The sequence below is a fragment of the Pinus tabuliformis genome, chromosome 3_1, assembly GCF_031772625.1.
Source record: "Pinus tabuliformis cultivar Carrire ecotype Pingquan chromosome 3_1, CPIR1, whole genome shotgun sequence".
NCBI lineage: Eukaryota > Viridiplantae > Streptophyta > Pinopsida > Pinales > Pinaceae > Pinus > Pinus tabuliformis.
The window spans coordinates 323,327,039-323,348,769 of record NC_142301.1 but is presented as its reverse complement, the minus strand read 5'-3'; positions in this window follow the sequence as shown (position 1 = coordinate 323,348,769).

Here is a 21,731-nt window from a genome sequence, read left to right as displayed (position 1 = left end):
TGGTACAAGTTAATATGGATCTATGTCGATTTTAAGACAACTATGTCAATTTAAGAGAGAATAGAGTATAAAGAGTATTGGTGCAGAAAACTTCACTTCCTGTATGGTTTCTTTTCAAAAATTAAGTTATATAGTGATTTGTTTCTAAATTCCATATGGCTTCACATTGTGACAACAAACTCAATGGGCTATAAAACTTACCAACACCATATTCTTCATTCCACTTTGCTTTGATCCTCACCGGGCATTACACAAAAAAATATGTAAAAGGTCATATAAGATTATTTACCAAAACTTAAAGTTGATTAAACATTGGCCAACTCAACTCTTATTGCACGTAAAATGTTGCATGAAATTGGAATACTTATAAAACTAAATTGTTGGAAAAATTAAGTAAATTGATATCATAGTTAAAACTTGGATGTGTGAAGTAAAATTTATCAAAATTAAAAAATAATTAGCATCTCAAATATATCAAGTAAATTGATAGTATAGTTAAAAACATTTTTATGTGAGTTAAAAATCAATAAGTATTTCTGATATAATTGGTGTCATAGTTAAAATGCTTTTGTGTGAAGTAAAATTTATGCAAGTGAAAGTTAATAAGTATTCTACACATATAAATTAAGTACATTGATAGTGTGCGGTAAATTTTATCCAAGTAAAAGACAATAAGTAAAAATCAATAAATATTTCAAATGTATAATGGAAAAACTAATATATATATATATATATATATACTTACTTTACATGAGGTAAATAAATATTTCAAATGTATAAAGGAAAAACTAATAAGTATTTAAGATATGTGTATACTTTATATGTTTTTTTCTAGATATAAATCTTAATAAAGAGAAAAATAACAAGTATTTAAGATAGATAAATAAATAAGTACATATATATGGAGTTGTCTTTAGTGCGATTTTTTGGTCTTTCTGGTGCAGGAATCCTACGGAAAAAAGTGAGATAAAATTTGTATATATGGATTCAACACCTGAAAACCCCTAGGGCACTTCAATTGTGCACGGGTTTGTTGGAAGTAATGCTTCCATATAATGTGTGAGTTGTCATTGTGAATCCCTAGCTGTCAATGTAGAGGTAGTCAATTTCTATGGGTGAGTTGTAATAGCTATCTAGATGTACCGTTGTGAGTGATCTACATACTATAAATATGTAACTCTTAAATCAATAAAATATATTGTGATTGGTGTTGTGTTTAATGGATCTCTCTACTTTCTCTCTGTTTTTCTAACAGGGTATCAGAGCTAGATCTAGCTTGATTCCCTCATGGGAAAGCCATGAAAATGTGAGAGAGCTTTGATTGTTATTGTTTTTGTACATAGATACATTAATATAAGTGTGTGACAGTTGATTTTTCTTATAAGCTTTATTTCTCTCTATTTATATCTGTGTGTAAGTGTGGTTTTCTAGATCTAGATTTAATCTTAAGCTAGAATTTTTCTCATCTTCTTTAGGAGATCTACAACTCGAGTTTTGCTCCATCTTCCTTACAATATCTACAGCTCCGGGGATCTACAAATCCCTTCCTATCATTGCATGTGGCACAGGGAGTGGTGTAAAATTTGTGCGTCCTATTTTGAAAGGAAGGAAGAGTGCGGAAGATTATTTTAGATCTCGCGATGTGAAAGTGGGAAATTCTGATTTCTGTTCGCGGTGCTGAGTCATTGCCCTGTTTATTAACCTTTTCTGCCCGGTGGTGTTGTGACATGTGTATCTTTGCATCTTGATTCACCGTGTCTCCATTCTTGCATATTTGTAATCTGAAAAGGTTCATCGAGATCTGCATAAATCGAAGGCATTAGTTTTGCCTCAGTCCGTTCTGCGTTTTCTGGTGCTTAAGTCTCTGGGTAATTTAGCTGCACACAGCTAATCTAAATATGGCGGACTTAAATCAAAAGCAGTTGATTTAAAGAAGTTTTTGGGCAAAATATTCGGTGAACCATAGTTGTTCATTGCGGTTCGGAGGGCCAAAGGCTAGCGAAGAGGAATGTGGACGTGAGCCTCGCTCACAATTAATTTAGAAGTTCATTTTTTTGGAACCCTTCACGTTGAGAAAAGTTTGTTTATTTTTTCGAAGTTGATTTTCACAATCTATTTAATGTGAATGATTTTTGGGTTGTGGAAGGATTTGGGTACAGTAAATTGATGGAGTGTTGATTTAAGAAAAGGCGAAGTATGTGGGTTTCACTTATCATATTAAAATCAAGCAATTACCATATACAGTGTCATAGAAGTTTCATTGGTCAATTCTATGTTCAGATGTGGATTTCACTTATCATATTAAAATCAAGTAATTACCATATCCAGTGTCATAAAGGTTTCGTTGGTCAATTCTATATTCAGATTTGCTCATGGGAAGATCTCTTTTAAAGAGGGAGGTGTTTTTATATTATTAAAAAAAATATTAGCAGAAATTTTTATGTTGTTGTTTTATTAAGTTGTAATGTGCTATTGTTCAAGTGTAGTGTGAAATTTAAATGAAGCAGAACCGAAAGGACACGCTAATTATTCAATAGATTCATGTGACCTGTAGTGTTTCAAGAGCATTAGTCTTGGGTAGTTATTAATAAGGTCAAGTTGGTGTGACCCGTAGTGCTCCAAGAGCGTCAATATAGGTTATTTTATAAGGTCAAGTTGTAGAATTGTCTGTTGAAGACATTCTGAATCCAAAATGCTATCCTAGATAACTTCTGAAGGCTACGGAGGGCCGTGGATTCATAGATGGTGGAAGTTCCATAGGATGGTTCAGTATCAAGACTCACCCATTGCGCTCCGGGAGGTTGAGAAGCGTCAATTCTGCAAAGTTCATCAACGATGGTCAGAGGCAGTTACGTTTTAAATGGAGGTCAAGTGACAGCTCAAAGATGTGGTGGTGAAAGAGCGGTGTTTGCAAGATTTGAGAGTGGATGTGGGTGCTGATGATGACCATATTAGACAAATCTCACAGAGTTATTTGTTGTTGTAATGTGGGTTTTTATATTTTCTACATGCAAGCATTAAGGGAGGGTGTTGGAAGTTTTCATTGTGAGTCCCTAGGTGTCAATCTAGAAGTATTCAGTTTCTATGCGCAAGTTGTAATAGCTATCTAGATATACCATTGTGAGTGATCTACATACTATAAATATGTAACTCTTGAGATCAATAAAATATATTGTGTTTGGTGTTGTGTTTAATCGATCTCTCTTGCTCTCTTTCATATTTCTAACTTGGTTACCCTTCAAGCTTGTGATTTTAATAAATTCTTGTGGTATTTTATGGAAATTAGACAAAAAATCAAACTAAACCACTAACATATATAATGTTTTTTTTTTTAATAAAAACAAATATTTAAAAATAGTAATTATGCTTAAAAACACTATCCAGTGTAGTATGAATTTCTCTCTTATATAAATAAAAAGATAAACTTACACCTGTATAAACTCATTAAATATTCTACTGTCATAGGAATTGAAAAATTTTAAATAAGATTATGTACCCCATTACGCGCAGTGACGAGGATTATGTAACCATTATCTACCAATTAAATGATTGGTTCACTCAACAGTGCGGAGAATTATGTCCCCATTGTGTACAAATTAAATGATGTACCTAAATTATGTAATAAATTAGATGATGTACCCATATTAACAAATTTTAAAAGAAATTCATTAAAAATTATTATGGTATCATTACGATATAATATAATAGAACATTTATACATTTTTAAATATTTAATCATTTTTAAAGTGTTTTTAATTTACAACTAATTATTATGCTTGCACTCGAGTGCATGGTCTCGCGGCCGGGGATGCCGACTTTATCGCACCCGGTCCGCGTTCGAGCTCCATATTGATGCCCAATGATGTATTTATTGAGATTGTATATGGATGTGATTGTGATGTGATGATTGTACATAATGTAGATTGTATATTAGACTTAATACAGTTTTTACAGGAAAACTTCACCCTCCTCATTTAAAAAACTAATTATTATGCTGGTAAGTATTTTATTTAAAGAATATAAAATAAATTATAATTATTTATATCAATGTATCATAATGTAAATGGTAAATATTAAATACTAATTAATATTTTTCATATTGTTTTGTGACGAGAATAAAATAATCTTCAATAAATAAGATAAAAACTCAATAAATCACTTATTACATGATACATAATGTTAATATATTAAATTTTAAAGTTGAACGTAAATACTCACATAATGCATCAACATTCGAAGAAGTCAAGAAGTCATCCATCCGAGATGTGTTTAAGTTATTGCTGTTCGAGTTTGTCAACCCTCCGACAGTGTTGGTTGCACGCCTGCCATACTGTTGTTGCCCATCGATAGTGATGGCAGTGAAAGGCGGATAACATGGATTACATAACCACACCGCATTATGACATATTTGTGTTATGTACATATCAAATCACGCGTCTTTAAGACATATTTTTGTTATACGTATCAAATGAAATCAATGCTAATTATTAGAAACTTTAGATTAAGCTTAAGGTTATAATGCATTCCATAATGTGTTGATCTTGAATTAATTCCTCTTTTGATTAAAAAAAAATAAACAGGAATTTTGAATTTGTAATGTTGACGTTAAAAAGCAATTTATTTTTTAAATTTTTTTTTTTGTTTTTTATTAGTTAAGGGGTTTAGGTTTTATTGTGTAATGATGTTTCAATTGTTATTTGCAGTACTATTTGCAATTTTGTGGTGTATCGTTATACTTTAGTACTGACCGTGATCACGAATGAAATTTGACAGGTAAAATGCACGTCATAGGATATTTTCTTCATATTTGATGTTCAGAATTTTTTAATTCTCGTTTCTCTCAACGTGTTTTGAATTGTGCAAGACGTATTATTGATGGTTTACATTTTTCTTAAAACATCATTAATATACATTGAAAGCCAAGGAAATTTCCAGTATATATAGTTTGTAGTTGCAGATAGGTAGACTAGACATGGCACGAACTTCAGGAGTTACTTACCTGGATATTCACCCACACAGATAGGTAGAATAGACATGTCACCTACTTCAGGAGTTACTTACCTGGATATTCACCCACCCAACCTACCGGTCTGCATACTAATATCAGATTCCTTGCAAATATGGTTAACCTAACTCCGCCTACAAACAAAATGGATAGAATGAGGGACCAAGCCTAAATAGGTAAAATAAAATTATTGCAAGGGAACGATATGAAATTCAATAGGCACATAGACGACATTAATACAAAACAATGAGAGAGGTGTGAGGGAGTAGCTCAAATTTCAATTCATATATTTAACCCCCTTTTTCATGTCATTCTTTATGCAACCCACATGCAATCATAACTAACCAGAATAAGCTTCGAAAGTATTGTGTTGTTGCATTCAAAGCAAAAATAGGATTATAAGGATTTTGCCTCCATAATGGAATTGCACCTTTCCAAGGAAGAAAATGTGAAAGGCCATTCTAGCTACGCTTCTCCAAGATTTTGCAGGTTTTTAAAATATTTGTTGGCATAAGTTGACATGGACGTTCTGATAACCTCCACCGAGGATTTTTATGGCGGTGTTTTTTATCATGATGGAAGGACAGAAGGGATAATCCATTGTCTAGTTAGTGTTGTGGATACCGTATATGAAGATCATGAAGAACCCAATGTTCATCAAACTCTTTTAGGGGATGTGATGAATAACACAGGTGACAATGACATGAATATGTCTTTCCCCAAAAATGGCACCTGTATTTTACTCAAAAGTTGCCATTATGCCACCGCATACATGGCCAGTTAAGAGATTCTGCGATAAAGTGTCTGGTCATAAGTTGAAGCCACAAGGTTGCCAACAACTATTACATTGTACATTAAAGCAGAGATGAACACAAAAAACTTGAAGAGTTTCATTTCCAGCGATTGGAATATATACACAAAGCTAGTCAGAGATTCAATAATGAATCCACCGACTATCATCGACTCCTGCTGACTATTAACTTTATGCTGACTATCACCGAAAATCTAGAATTTAATTCACACTATCACACTATCGTGATTATTTCTAACAACTCCCCTTAATCATGACCTAAATGTTAACTTTCCTATTGGTCTAAGTCTCAACTAGGCTTACAACATAATTTGGATTTTCTACAACACATAACTTATACAAATTTCAAATTTAGCCTTTCCAAGAGGCTTGGTGAATATGTCAGCCACATTTTTATCTATATTACAATATGTTAAGTCAATCAATTTTGATTACACTTTTTCACTTACAAAATGATGTTGTGTTTCTATATGCTTTCAACTTGCACAGTATACATGGTTGTTTGCCAATTTGATAGTGCTTCGATTGTCACATCTAATCACTGTAGGTGCTTGTTGTGTTTCTCCAACATCCTCAAGTATCTTTCTAATCCATAGTGTTTCGCAGGTAGCACTGCTTAATGCTTTATATTCAGCTTCAGTGTATGACAAGGAAACAATTGGTTGTTTCTTACTACTCCATGATATCACTCCTGAAACTATATTGAACACATATCCAATAGTAGATTTCTTGTCATATGGATTTCCATCCCAGTCAAAACTCTTACAAAATGATGTGTTTCTATATGCTTTGAACTTCCATGATATACATGATTGTTTGCCAATTTGATAGTTCTTTGATTGTCACATTTGTTCACTGTAGGTGCTTGTTGTGTTTCTCCAACATCTTCAAGTATCTTTCTAATCCATATTTCTTCGCAGGTAGCAGTCTTAATGCTTTATACTCAACTTCATTGGATGACAAGGAAACAATTGGTTGTTTCTTAGTGTTCCATGATATCGGTCCTGAAACTATATAGAACACATATCTAATAGTAGATTTCTTGTCATCTGGATTTCTAGCCCAGTTAGAATCAGAATAACGTGTTGACTCCACATCAAATTCATCAGTATACATAATACCAAAATTAAGTGTTCCTTTCAAATATAGAAGGTCTTTCTTTGTTAATTTCCAGTGGCTTTCATAAGGCTTAGCCATGATCTGACTAAGTATGTTGACAAAATATGCTACATCTGACCTAGTAGTGATGGGGTAGTTCAAACTTCACAATTTAACATTATGTTCTAAAGGAGTAGATATTGCTTTGCATTCAATCATATTGAACCTTTTAAGGATTTCCCTTGTATATTTTTTTGTGTGATTAGTGCCTTACCATATTCCTTCCAAACTTCAAGACCTAAACAATTATGCAATTCACCAAGATCCTTCATCTCAAATACCTGTCACAACTAGTTTTTAATTTCTTTAATCAACTTGGATGCATTTTCTGTTATGATAAGATCATCAACATATACAAATATCAAAGCAACATCCCCATATTCATCTTTCTTGATGTACAGGTGAGGGTAACTTTCGATTCTCATAAAACCTTTCTCATAAAAGAAACAATAATTTTTCACATACCGAGATCTTGGTGCTTGTTTCAAACCATATAAATCTTTCTTTAACCTACATACCATATGCTCTTGTCCCTCTCTTACAAACCCTTCAGCCTGAACCAAATAATTTTTTTCTTTTAACTCACCATTCATAAAAGCACATTCGACATTTAATTGATGTGTTTTCCAATTACGTTTTGTAGCTAATGCAATCATGATTCTAATACTGTTCAACTTAGATACATGTGCAAAAGTATCCTCACAATCAATTCCCTCTTTTTGTGAATAACCTTTTGCAACCAATCTGGCTTTATACTTATCAATACCTCCATCAACATTAAACTTAGATTTATACAACCATTTGCATCATATTGGAACTCTATTTTTATGCAATTATGTTAATTCGCATGTGTCATTCTTCATTATAGAGTTATATTCTTCATTCATTGCATCTCTCCATTATTTATATTCTTTAGCTTCTTCATAACTTGAAGGTTCTTATAACCTGCCACCTCCCACATTTACCCACTTTCAACGGTTTTCCTAGGGTAAACATGAGCTAAGGGTCACTATGATAAGAGTCAACATCCTATATGACCTTAAGGAAATTAAGACCTTACTGACTTCCCTCAAGTGCTACAGGACCTCCAGGAACCTAACCCCTCCAGGTGTCCATCCCCTGAGATGAATCTATTTTACACTTAAGTAGAGACCCAGTCGCTCCCTTACCAATGCATGCAAGCGACTATAGCCCTCCAATCGCACTGATAATCCTACCTCCATGCAACTGTGGTCTTTTCTAGTTAGTTCTATGCCAACGACTTTGAATTCTGAGCCACTTTTTCAGTGCAAGGACTGAGACCTCTACCCAGAACTCAGTGAAACTTCCAAAGATGACAAATGACATAGAAACAAAGCTTATGAACCAAAACTTGAATGATGACTTCACTTGACCTCTCCCAATCGGGAATGACATTCCGTCAAACACATGGTGAACATGAAACCTACAGGTCATAAATGCAAATCTGAACATAATGATCTGAAAACTTATCTGAGGATAAACAAGAAGGAATAATTCCTTCTCATAATAGCTGTCATAACACCAATTAGGTCTTGCATTCATTATCCAAACATTCATTAATAGAAATGTGTTAAGATCCATACTTAGATCTGTCAATTAACCATGCTTATAACTAGCATATAACCAGATAAATACAATGAGAGAACAACCATTAAAGACACATAATAAAAAGTACATTTACTCATAAAAAGCAAGAGGAACTTAGATCTTATTAACCATATGAAAATTCCAACCAAGTCAGGGACTTCCACGTACCACCCGACCATAGATTGGGTTGAACCAAATCTTTCTTTCAACCAATCACCCCCAAGCCATATTCCAAGCATGAATGTGGGATCTCATTGGATAAAACCATCCATAAAAAGCCAAGGAAATTGAGAGGTTAAACCACCTCCACCCTCACCATACCATGATCTCACCTAAACCGGTCATGAGATAACAAAACCAATACGAGCTTGGATGCCTCAAAATTCCTTCACCATCCCTTGAGGAATTTTTTTGTCTCTACCCACTTCTTGAAGGCTTCCCAGAGAAAAGCATCTCCACCCCCAACCCTTGGGATTTTCCCGAGACCACCTCACCCAGATACAAAAGCTTCCGGAAATCCATAGCTCAACCGAGAAAGAATCCCATCACACCATGGCTATCCAGAAATGGCAAGGCAAGGCTGAAACCACTGTCAAAATCCAACAAAATCCATGCCACTGACAACAAAGAAACCAAAATACACACATGCATATTCCATGCATTCCAAAATGAACTAGGAAACCATACATGCAATATGTTACCTGCAAGTATTCCCATTGAAGCTTCTTGATCCAACAATTCCTTACTTGATCCTTGCTTCCCTTTACTTTCCTTGTCCTTCCTTTGCTTGCTTTGTCCTTCCTTTGCTTTCCTTTTCCTTCCTTTCCTTGCTTGATCTCCTTCTCTTCTTGGTGCTCTTCTCCTCTCTGAGAGTAACTCTAAAACTAAACTAACAAAAGGCTACAAACTGATGCTTTGATATCTTTGTGTTATTGATGCCTCTAATTTCTTCATTTTCCTTAATTTTCCTTCAATTTCCTCTTCACATGAAGCATGTGAGCTTTCACCTCCCTTTTCTCCTAATTTCCTTAATTTTCATAAATAATATGCCAATTAATACCTCTTTTCCTTTTCAAAGCCTTTTCCATTGCCTTTGCCAATTTCCCCTTAGCCATAAACACAACAAGTGATGTCGACTAGGATATTTTACCCAACATTAAGCTTGGAATAAGTGTCCCTTGACCTTGGTCTTATTTTTCCTTTGTTAACTTTTTTACATGAAATTTTAACCTCAGTTTGTTACAGTTCTACAACATTCATTACAAGAGACATTAATACATAGTCTTTATACCTTATAGGTATCTAAATTTGACATGATGACCTTCTTGGAGTCTTACTTCTTTCATCTTTCATTAGAGGAAATTTTAGCCTAAAAGTGGCCTCCTAAGGAAAAATAATAAAATAAAGGTTATGAATTTTGGAGGGAAAAGAAAAAAAGTACTTTTTTTAATTGTATTTTTGGCTTATCTCCTTATAGGTTTACTCAAATTTCAAGTGTAGACACTCGTTGGATGTAGAATTAAATTCCACATCCAACGAATACCCATTATACATACTTTTGAGAAGACCCATATTGATAAAAATTGTAGATACATTAACAAGATGAATTTAATTTCACCTCCAACGAGTGTCTACACTTGAAATTTGAGTAAACCTATAAGGAGATAAGCCAAAAATAAAATTAAAAAAATTGGTTTTTCTTCTTTTCCCTCCAAAATATTTACATGTACCTATTTTTAAATTTGAAGGATTTTGATTGGTTTACATATTATGACATGGAAATTAGGTGAAATTTTCATGGGGACTTTTAGCTTGAAATTTCCTCTAATGCTTTTTTCTCTCTGGAGTCTTTTCATCTCTTCTTGGAGTGTCATGACTGCTTGATGCTCCTTGCTCTTGAACCTGTACCAATTCATGTGCTTATTCATGTTCACGTTCAACACTTGTATCTATTTTGACATAATCATCAGTATCATGCCATACATTAGTATTATTAATGTCTCGAGCTCTTGCTTTCAATGCTTCTATGATGCCATGATGTACCCCATCATTTTTCTTAGTGAATCATGATAGCCATATCTTACAACATAGGACTTAGGAACTTGAAAAGAACTTAGGTGAGGAATACTATCCCAGTCATAATAGAGATCTCTTACTTCCTCTTTATTGGACTTCTTCAGTGATATGGGCTTCTTCTCTTCCTCTTTTGTTATTGTCCTTCTTGATCTTAGGACAATCTCTTTTGTAGTGCCCATATTATTGACACCCGTAGAATTTAATCTTAGCCATGTCCCTTTTCTTTTTCCGAGAACCATACTTTCCAAATTTTCCCTTTCTTCGTGTCAATGTAGCATAAGCTTGATTTTGCTCGCCTGCTCCCACATCAGATTTGGCCTTTAGTCTAGATTCTTCAATCTTGCATAGTGACCATAGGTCCTGCAATGGAGTAGCTTCTTTCTTACTATAAATACTTGAAGTAAAGTTACCCTACTCCTCTAGTAGTGCATTTAGTACAACTGCAGTCATTTCTCTATCAGACATGACTTCTCCCGGATCTTGAAGCTGATCCTTGATTTCAAATATCCTCATAAAGTATGAGGCTATCCCATCTTACCTTGACATCTTTAGCTTGTAGAGTTCTTTCCTTAATAAGATGACTTCTCCAACAGTGCTTACGAAATACAACTCTACCATTTTGTCATAGATTTATTTCGAAATTTCGAGTTTTGATACATATGGGATGAGAGGATCCTTGATGGATTCTATGAGAATACTTTGAGCCCTAACTTCCCCTTTCATATACTTTTCAAGTGCTTTAGAATCTTCCTTTGATGGTTTGGTGATTTATGCTTTGACATGTTCCATAGCCTCATTTTCAATGAGATTCAGACCTGTCCTTTTCTTCCATGATAGATAGTTTGAAGCCCCAACCAATTTGTTTCTTTCCTTGCAAAAAGACAATTTGACAAATTGAAAGGAAGACCATAATCATAAGACACAAAAAAGTCAAAAGAAAGTTGCAAGGTGGAAGGATTAAAACACTTCTTGGCGTTCTGCACATTTCTTCATTACTAGAAATATAATTTCTGTAAACAAAATCATGCAGGTGTAAAAAGAGTGTCCGAGAATGATACCTGCAAGATGGTTTGACGAGCACTAGTATTGAAGATGGGAGTTCGGATTAGAAGTCTGTACAAGTTTTTGGGTAATACTATTATTAATGAGTGCAACACTTTTGTGGTTCCTAAAAGCGAAGAAGAAAATATTCTAGTCTCTAGCGAAAAGACTATGTTGTGGCATCAAAGATTGGGACACATCGGAGAGAACGGCCTTCGAATACTACATTGTAATGGTATGGTAGAAGGTATGTATAATTTCTCTCTGGATTTCGATTTCTATGAACATTATGTATATGGAAGTAGAATAGGGTGAGTTTCCCCTCTAGTGCTAATAGGGTAAAAGTGATATTAGAGCTTGTGCACAGTGATGTGTTTAGACCTCTGTCGATTCGATCACTAGGTAAGTATGTGTACTATCTCTCATTTATAGATGACTTATTGAGAAATACATGGATATATTTCCTCAAGAATAAATTTGAAGTCTTTGACGCATTTAAAGAATATAAGGCTCTGGTGGAAAAAATCAATCAAAGAAGAAGATTAAGGTGTTGAAGACAAATAATGTCATATATTTTTGGGTCGAGATGTTCCACAACTTAGTAGAGGAGGGAGATGTCATATAATTTTATATTAAAAAAATAAAAATATATATGTTGGCTAATTAATAAAAAATAAAAAATATTATTAAATATGTGAGGTCAATTAAATTTATTAAAAAAAGAAAAACGAAAACATATACAATAGTATTATTGGTCACAAAAGGAAATTCAAGAAAACAAAGAGAGTAAAGAGTATCTGAAAGGAAAAGTTCTCCATAAGCTTCGCTTCACATTGGGACAACAAATTCAACACACTATAAAACTTACCAACCTCCCATTCATCATTCCACTTCCCTTCGATCCCTCACTAGGGATTACATAGAAAATATTAGATTAACTAAGATTACACAAAAAATATTAGATTAAGTTCTCACTGTAATGTAAAAAATCATATATGATTATTTGCCAAGATGTGAAACTAATTAAACAACAATTAACTCTTATTACTTGTAAAATATTGCATGAAGTTGGAATCCTTGGACAATTGAAATGTTGCTTGCAAAAATTAAACAAATTAATGCCATAATTAAAAGGTGTTTGTTTGAAGTAAATTTTATCAAAGTAAAAAATAATTAGAATTTCATACATTAATATTTGTGTGAGATAATATATATATAGTTTTTGTATGAGGTAAAAACGAGTATATATTCATCTTAATTTTAGATCTACCAAGCATAGAGAAAGTGTAAAACTTGAGGAAAGGCTTGCACCTCAAAAGATTTAATTCCTCCAGCTTGGTATAAGTTAATATGGATCTATGCTGAAAAGTTTTGCTGGCAAATATAATTGGAAAATGAATTCCTTTTAACATGTAGGTTGTGCATGGAACATCAGACGGAGGAGCTCTGGTTCTAGGGTTTCACTAAGCGAGGGACAGAGGGAAACAGGCACCCATGGAGACACAGGGAGGAGGGAGCTCCACTCCCTCCTACAGTAATATGGTAGCAAACAGAGGAAGAGGAGGGAAAAAGAACAAACCTACACAACCCTTGGAGGTCAAGACAAAAAACACTGAAACTCAGCAGGCGGAAGGTAGCAAAACCCACGTAGATCAAGGGGCCCACGAAGAAGACTGTTAGGCAGAAAAAGAGGGAGACAGAGGCTAGGGATCAGAGAATAGAGCCAAGATGGGGCCCTGTAAACCCAACACCATAACTAAACCTCAGGTTATTCTGAATGATCCAACTCTGCAAGTGCACAGGGAGCACATGGCAAGCTATGCCATCATATGCAAATTTATGGGAATCTGGCCATCAGAGAAAGCATTGTACATGTGGATAAAATACAACTGGAAACCAAAGGGGGAGTTAAATATACATCTTGGATCCAAAGGTTTTTTTACTGTGGTATCTACGAACATGGAAGGCAGAGATAGGATTTTTGAAGGAGGGCCATACTTCTTTGCAGCTGTTGGTCTCTATATGCGGCCATGGATGATGAATTTCGTGCTAGAACGAGAAACCTTCACTTTGGTACCAGTATGGATTAGACTATACTCCTTACCTTTAGATTATTGGATTCCAGAGTATTTAAAAGTTATAGGCAATAAATTAGGTCATTTCTTAAAAATATCAAAGGCAACTCTACGGGGAAAATATAGATCCTATGCCCGTATATGTGTGGGGATGGACCTATCAGGAGCCCTTCCAGATGAGGTCATTCTAGAAGTCTATGATGAGGAATGGGTTCAAATAGTTGACTATGAACATATCCCGCTCAGATGTCACAAGTGTCATGAGCATGGGCACCTTTCCAGAGACTGTCCTCTTAACAAAAGGTAGGAAAACCAAATACTAGCAAAGGGAAAGACCAGACAAGTTTCACCAAAGTAGAAGGAAGAGGAAAAGGAGGGGGAAGGAAGACACAAAAGAACCCTATTGGGAATGATAAAACAAAAAGTCACAACAGGTTTGAGATCTTAAGAGAAAAAGAGACAGATGGAGGGGATCAAGAGAGTACAGAGAATAAGACAACAAGGGGGAAAGGAAAAGAGACCAGTATGGAGTTCACTCAGGAACAGAACGAACACACAATGGATCCTTTGAGTACCATGGAAATAGAAAAAGACTAGGAAATGTCTCAAAGTGAAAGTAGCACAGAGGATCAAGACTTACAGGAGATCCTATAAAGGGAGAACCTAGAGCTGGAAAAGTTTATAGAACAGGGAGGAAACCTGGGAGTAAACTCCATCCCTCAAGAGGATGTGGACAAGGTCCAATAGATATTCCTTAACAAGTCACACCAAACAGCTGCAGGAGTCAAAAGAGGGCATGACAACCAGGAAAACAAAGGGACTTCCTCAATAGGATTAATAACAGGAAAACTAACAAAGAATCCATGCAAGAGGAGGGGAAGAAAAAGACAGAAAGAACTACTACTGGAGTGTGGCAAGCTCATGATTGACTTAGGAAGGATGAAACACCTTTCCAGTTACTCCTTTAAAACCCCACCTCAATGAAAATCACAACCTGGAACATTAGAGGACTAGGGGGTAGAAGAAAATAGAGGAATCTAGCTAAAAGGATCAAAGAGGAAAAACCTGACATAGTATTCATACAGGAAACAAAATTCTCTGTGGAAAGGATCCATGAAAAACATAGCAAATGGTTAAATAGATATGAATACCTTGAAGTTAAGGCGAATAAATCTGCTGGTGGCATTCTCACTCTATGGGATCCATAGAAATTTGGTGTGGTTGATGCGAAGGCATCCAGACATCACCTTTCACTGATTTTCCAACTAGTGGGTGACAGACAATGTTACATGATCACCAATGTCTATGGTCGACAGCCAATGGAGGACAAACTTCGACTCCTCACAACTCTGGAGGATATGAAGAAGAGATACCCAACTCTACCCTAGATACTTGGTGGTGATTTTAACATAACAAAATCACTCATGGAGAAGAAAGGAGGAACTAGAACACTTGGTAGAGACTCAGTTGCATTCCAAAACTTCATCACCAATATGAAATTGGTTGATATGGAAACAATCAATGGAATCTTCACTTGGAATAACAAAAGAGGGGGACCTACCCAAGTAGCCTCAAAATTGGACAAATTTATTGTTTCAGAGGAACTTCTTCTCAGGGGAGGCAACATTATTGTACTCATTTACCTTTTGAGGGTTCAGATCACTGGCCCATCCAATTGGAAGCTTCCATCTTTGGCAAACCAAGGAACACCCCCTTTAGGTTTGAGGACGCTTGGCTCACACATTCAGATTTCCTCACGAACATTGAAAAATGGTGGAAGGACGAGCTTCACCTTCAAGGCACAAAGATGTTCCTTCTACACTGCAGGCTCAAACACATTAAAGGTAGACTCAAAGAGTGGAATAAAAAAGAATTTGGTAACATCTTCACAGCTGAGGAAGATGTGGAAAGAAACTAAAGGAAATAAACCAAATTCTTATCACTGAAGGCTACATAGAAGAAAGGAAAGAGATGGGAGAGTCACTCTAGCAGGAGTGGGACAACAGATGTTTTCAAGAGGAAATATTCTGGAGATAGAAATCCAAAGTACAATGGATTAAAGAAGGGGAGAGAAACACCAAATTCTTTCACAGATCCACCATTGCTCACGGAAACAACAATAGAATTGTGAAACTTACAGACCAACATGGAATAGAGAGAAACACTCATGAAGAGAAGGAGAAGGTTCTACTCTAGAATTTTCAAAAAAATGTTGAGGAAACCTCGGAAGACGGATACTAGGCCATGAAAAGATTTACTCAGTACATCCCTAAATTGGTTACTAGAGAAGATAATTTCAACCTCAACAGATCAGTTACAGAGGAAGAAATAGAGGAAGCTATGAAAGAGATGCAAAATGGGAAAGCACCAGGCCCGGATGGCTTTAATGTTGACTTTTTCAAAGTTTGCTGGAGGATAGTGAAACAGGACATCCTAGAGGTAGTGGAAGACTCTCGAATATTTAAGACAATCTTAAAGGCACTCAATGAATCTTTCATAGCCTTAATCCCCAAACAGGAAAAGGCCACCTCTCCTGACAGATTTAGACCTATAGCATTATGCAATGTGATATACAAAATTATATCCAAAGCCATTTCCAACCATCTCAAACCTCTCCTCCCAACCCTAGTGTTAGAGGAGCAAACAGGCTATGTGGAAGGAAGACAAATTTTAGATAATATAATTCAAGCACATGAAATGGTGCATTCACTCATTACCAACAAACAGGCATGAATGATTATGCAGCTGGACATAGCAAAGGCCTACGACAAGCTTAGCTGGTCGTACATAAGAGCAATATTAAAAGCACATGACTTTGATTACAATTGGATTAAATGGGTTATGGCACTAGTTACCACCACCAGCTATTAAATTCTTCTCAATGGCTCTCCTTCAAGGACCTTTAAGCCTTCTAGAGGTCTCAAGCAGGGAGATCATCTTTCTCCTTTCCTTTTCATTCTAATGATGGAAGGGTTAGGGAGAGCTATCAGAGCTGCTAAGGAGGAAGGGAGAATTCAAGGTCTGAGACTCACTCAAGGTGGGGACACAGTGACACATCAACAATTTGTAGATGATACCATGCTTCAAGGCACACCCACTGTCAAGGAAGACAAAGCATTCAAACAGATTCTGAGTGAGTTTGCTAGGGCAGTAGGTTCAGAGGTAAGTCTTACTAAATCAAAGATTTTCTTTTTCAACACGGATATTTCAATACAAAGAAATCTTTCCAGAATTTTTGGATTTCAAAGGGAGTCACTACCAACGAAGTACCTGGGAGTTCCTCTCATTGACAAACTGCTTCATAAAGATATCTGGGAGCCTGTTCTTAATAAGCTTAAAGACAAGATTAGCAAATGGACAAATAGAGCACTAAATCTAGCAGGGAGACTAATTCTCACTAAGGCTATCCTCCAAAGTATCCCTATCTATATGCTATCTACCATTCTAGCACCAACTGGTGTAGTTACTAATATAAGAAACATTTAGAGAGACTTTCTTTGAGGGAAAGGTGAAGAAAATAAGAAATGGGCCCTGGTGGCATGGGACAGAGTGTGCAAACCTAAGTCCCATGGTGGCTTGGGTCTTCATGACCCAGGAATTCTTAATAGAGTTCTTGGTGCCAAAATCTAGTGGAGATGGCTAAAAGAAATACAAGCCCCCTAGGCAAAACTTTGGAAGCAAAAATATGCTAGCGAATGGCAAGAGAAGAATCTAATCAGAATGAGAGGACAAGTAAAAGGTTCTACAATTTGGAATAGGGCATGGGAGAACAGAGCCCTAGTCCAAAACCACAGTTTCTGCAAGATCAGAAATGGAAACCTGGCTTGGTTCTGGGAGTATAATTGGCATCAGGAGGACAATCTTCGAAGTGAAGAATTAGCAGACATTCATACTGACGCCATCAACAAGGGATTAAAATGGGTAAGTGACTACTGGGACCAATCAAGGAACAAGGAGAAATGGAGAACATGGAAACTTCCAGATTACAGAGAAATGGGCATGCTGCATACTCAAGCAATAGCCCTTAAAGGTCTTTTAGACAAGAGACAAATCTTGAACTCAAACTTGAATGATCAACTAAGATGGGGAAAGAACAAGGCAGGTCTCTTCAACCTCAAGGAAGCCAAAAGGATAGATGCAGGGTTTAACCATTCAAACACAGATAAGACGTGGAAAGAAATCTGGGAAAATCCTCATTGGATGAAAGTCAAACTGTTCAAGTGGCTGGTTCACCAGGGCAAGATTCTGACATGGGATAATCTTAAAAAAAGAGGCTTTGTTGGCCCCTCAAGATGTCACTTATGTAGAAAACAAGAAGAAATTATAAATCATCTCCTGAATAGATGCACTTTCACCACAACACTTTGGAATTGGGTTGGAGAAGTCTTCGAGCAGACAGACATATATGTTAATGACATCATCACCACTTTGAAGAATTGGAGGAAAAATTTCTCAGATAATGAGATCATAAACTCCGCCTGGATGTTGACCCCAGGATTCATAATCTGGAATGTCTGGAAGGAGCGCAACAACATGATTTTCAAGGAGAAAGCGAGTCCGGTGAACAACATCTGCAAACTAATCCTTAAACAACTCAAAGAAACTATTCATATCCTCGTGTCGAGCTGTAAAAAGGGTCTCTTTCACCTCTAATTACCTCACATTAATTTTTCAATCCAGGAACGTTTTGTTATTTCAAAGAGTGTCTCAGTCTGAGGCTATCATTTTCCAGAGTAATGCTTGTAGTATAGTGTTCAAAAATACAAGAGTAAACGGATGCTTTTTTATAGCAAACTACTTTTAAAGGCTAAACCACACATTCAGAAAACTAAGCAATTTATCAGTCAAGGGTTCAGTAGCAGTAACTCATCCCTTTGTAAACTGATGGGACCAAAGGAAATTAGGGAACAGATTGTCGATCTGGGGAGCCAGACAGTAAATGTCAATGCCCACTACAGTCTCAGATTGTTCTACACACCGAAGCAATAATAATGCGAATAACAGGAAATGGAACAACAGATAAACAACAACTAGGAAACTGTAACATCAATTAAGTTTAATAAGCAGCAACACCTTAGTCTACAAGATCAAATGCAACAATCGTGTCCTACAAAAATCAAATGGCAATCCTCTACCTTTAAGGATGAATTGAACAACACACAGAAATAGAACAGCACTGATTAATAATGGACTATAGAACAGCGCTTGAAAGCCACACATACATGCACACAACACACCTTAATAGTAATCTGATCTTGGTAATCCGGTTATCAATCTCAGTTATAAAGAATATGACTGTATTTCAGAATGGAACAACAACGTCCATAGATTCAACCATCGCAAGGAAATATAATCTCGAAGATGAATTTAGTAATACCAACAGTCAAGTGTTACCACACAAACATTCTATAATTGAACAACAACAGTATCCTGTAAAAGCCAGTTATATCAGTACTTAAGGAACAACAATGCATTGCAGAGTTATAATGTCTCTGTCTCAGAAAACGATATCACTTAATAGATCAGATGTAACAGAGCTGTGATATAAAATAACAGAACATATCAGATTACCGAATAAAACTGATGAGCAAACCACGCATAAACCAAAAGTAATAGTACAGGAGCAAGTGTTCCTCCAAGGCCGGGCCCTTAGCCTCCAGGGGTACACCGCTTGAAGTTATTTCAGGATCAGAGATGAAATAGCAACCAAGTTTGTATTAATGCATAAGACAGAATTACAGTGGATCACTTCTCAACGAGAGTCGATGATCAAAGTCTCAACTTTAAGAGAAATTACATAGAAACATAACAGACTATCCCCCGGGCTAACAGTGCTGCCCCTTTTTATAATGGCGAAGGCGGAGATGTCTAGGTGCAAAAATAGTTAAAGCAGTGATCCCTCAGGATCAAAGGATCCTGAGGGATTCGTCAAACCGTTGGCTCTCAGTTATCTCTTTACTTTCTTGCGCCGAGCCGATATCTCCATTTCCTTTCCTGGGCTGATACGCTTTGATTTGGTTTGCCTTGTTTGCATGCGGTTCCCCGTCAAAGGGACAGCGGTTAACCTGGCCTTGTCCTTTCCTTTGGAATGGCAGTCTTTCGTTTTTCCTTCTTCCTGCATAAGAAAATGACAATTGTCAGTGTTTTCATTTTGCACATTAATCTTATAGGTTTTATTACAATTCCTTATCATCTACCTAGTTCATGATGCAAAATATTTGTAAGTTTTAATGAAAAGATGCTGAAATAATCACCAAAAACATACCTTCTTTAGTACTCCACACTTGGGAGGTGCAGCTACAGGTAAACCCATTGAACAAAGAGAGGCCAGAATATTGGAGAAGTTAGAACTCAAGGTTAATCCCCCTCAGGGTTCTATGCAAATTACCAAGAAAACCTCAGCAGAAAAGTCTTCTTGGCAACCCCCTCCTCATGGCTTTTTAAAATTTAACATAGACGAGGCTTCAAAAGGGAATTCGAGGGAAGCTGGTTATGGAGGGGTCTTGAGGGATGAGGTAGGAAGCATACAAGACATCTTCCACAGTTATCTGGGAAAAGTAACCAACAATATGGCTGAGCTCATGGCGATGGAATTATGCCTGGAAATACTGCTCAAGTACAACATTCAAAATGTCATCATTGAGGCAGATTCAGAATTAGTCATTAACTCAGTGAAGAGGATAAATGTTGGAGCTGCTCCTGAGAAAATCTCAAAACACTAGCGGCTTCTGCAAGTCTACCAAAGAATCCAAGTGCACCTAAGAAGGCTGAGAACCCTCAGGTTGGTGCATGTTTGTAGGGAAGCCAATAAAGTTGCAGACTGGATTGCCAATGAGGGAGTACGAAACAAGCATATCGATTTATGTTGCTGGTGGGAGGAGATAACAGATGACAGGTTGAAGGAGGGATGCTCATCTAGGGCCCTCAACGACCGACAACAGTATCAGGAAAAATCAAGAGACAGTATTTGCTAATAAAGAGCCACAAAAACGGGGTCTAGCTGATCTCGTTTCATTATGAAGTGTTATGACATAAGTGAGATCCTTTTTAGGATGCATGTCTATGTCGGCCTCATTAACTCAGGTAAGGACAAACCAGATGTATCAGGGGGACGACTAGAAGGCGAGATCTTTATCTCCCTTTGGCCCATGCGTCGGAGCCTAGACTTTCGCAGTAAACGCAAAACCCTAGCTATTATTCCCGTGAATAGCTTTATTGCCCTCGGGGTGGTTTCCGGTATATCGCATGCTCATCTAGATGGAAGCGGTTTTTCATAATTGGGAGTGATTCCACTCACTATGCGACACGTGGCTAAGGGTGGGGAGGAATTACCGCCTTCATCACGCGCTAACTATCGGTGCTTTTAGTCCGCGCGATATGATCCTTAACCGTTGGATCTAGTGGGGCTAATCCATGGCCAGGATTTTGCGTGCATGTTGGTGGTTCTGTTTCGAGCTGTTAGCACGACCCGATCGGTATCGCGCGCAAATGGTGGATTTCGGGTGGTTAAAGTGATCGAAGGATAAGTGAAAAATGGACTCGATAGGTTTTTAGATTAAATTCTATTGGATTCTTTGGGTCCGATTTGTTTTTTAAAAGGTGTGCTTGTTGGCCACCCGATATGTTTTTCTTCCGCTGGATCTACAGCTCAAAATCCAATGGTCAGTTTTGGACTGCTTGTTTGATTTGGTGGGCCTGCGTCCTTGGGTTCGCTTTGTCATCTTGAGACCTTGAATTGGGGTAGGCCTGTCATATTGGTGGGCCTTACCACCGTAGTCACCTTTGTACACTATTTCTCTTTTCTTTTTAATTGAATAGAAGGATCCGCTCTTGCCTTAGCAAAAAAAATATGGATCTATGCTAGTATTAAGACAACTATGTCAATTTAAGAGAGAATAGAGTATAAGGAGTATTGGTGTAGAAAACTTCATTTAGTGTATGATTATTTTTCATAAAT